Genomic DNA, 352 nt, shown 5'->3' with positions numbered 1-352 from the left:
TAACCCGACAAAAACCACTCCGATGAATCATCTTGTTGCTCTAAAACTTTCTAAAGTCCTATCAGTTCGTTGGAGAAAACTACTCAGCATTACTCTGTCTGAAGGAAATATTTGTAATAGTTAAAGTTTTTATATTCTGGCTCCAGAACTCTGCCGATAATCTTTGGTTCAGTGTTTGATGTGAATAAGTATTACTCCATCTTTCTCCCAGAATAATGATTCTGAAGCTATTGTATATATTTTTATGAGAATTACATTAGTTTCAAAAATGTATTAAGTAGTTCCCAATCTTTTTTTGGATGTTTTCAGTAATGAAGCCTGACTGTTCAGTGATGATTCCTGCTTACATGAA

At 33.2% G+C, this 352-nt stretch overlaps 1 pseudogene; it reads right to left on the bottom strand.

Moving 5' to 3' along the window:
• LOC116692392 (immunoglobulin kappa light chain-like) overlaps nt 1–352 on the bottom strand; it is a 27025-nt pseudogene that overhangs the window by 7477 nt on the left and 19196 nt on the right.

Source organism: Etheostoma spectabile, chromosome 7 (genome assembly GCF_008692095.1).
Source record: "Etheostoma spectabile isolate EspeVRDwgs_2016 chromosome 7, UIUC_Espe_1.0, whole genome shotgun sequence".
NCBI lineage: Eukaryota > Metazoa > Chordata > Actinopteri > Perciformes > Percidae > Etheostoma > Etheostoma spectabile.
Note: the sequence above shows the minus strand (reverse complement) of the source record. Positions and strands in the feature narration are given on the sequence as shown.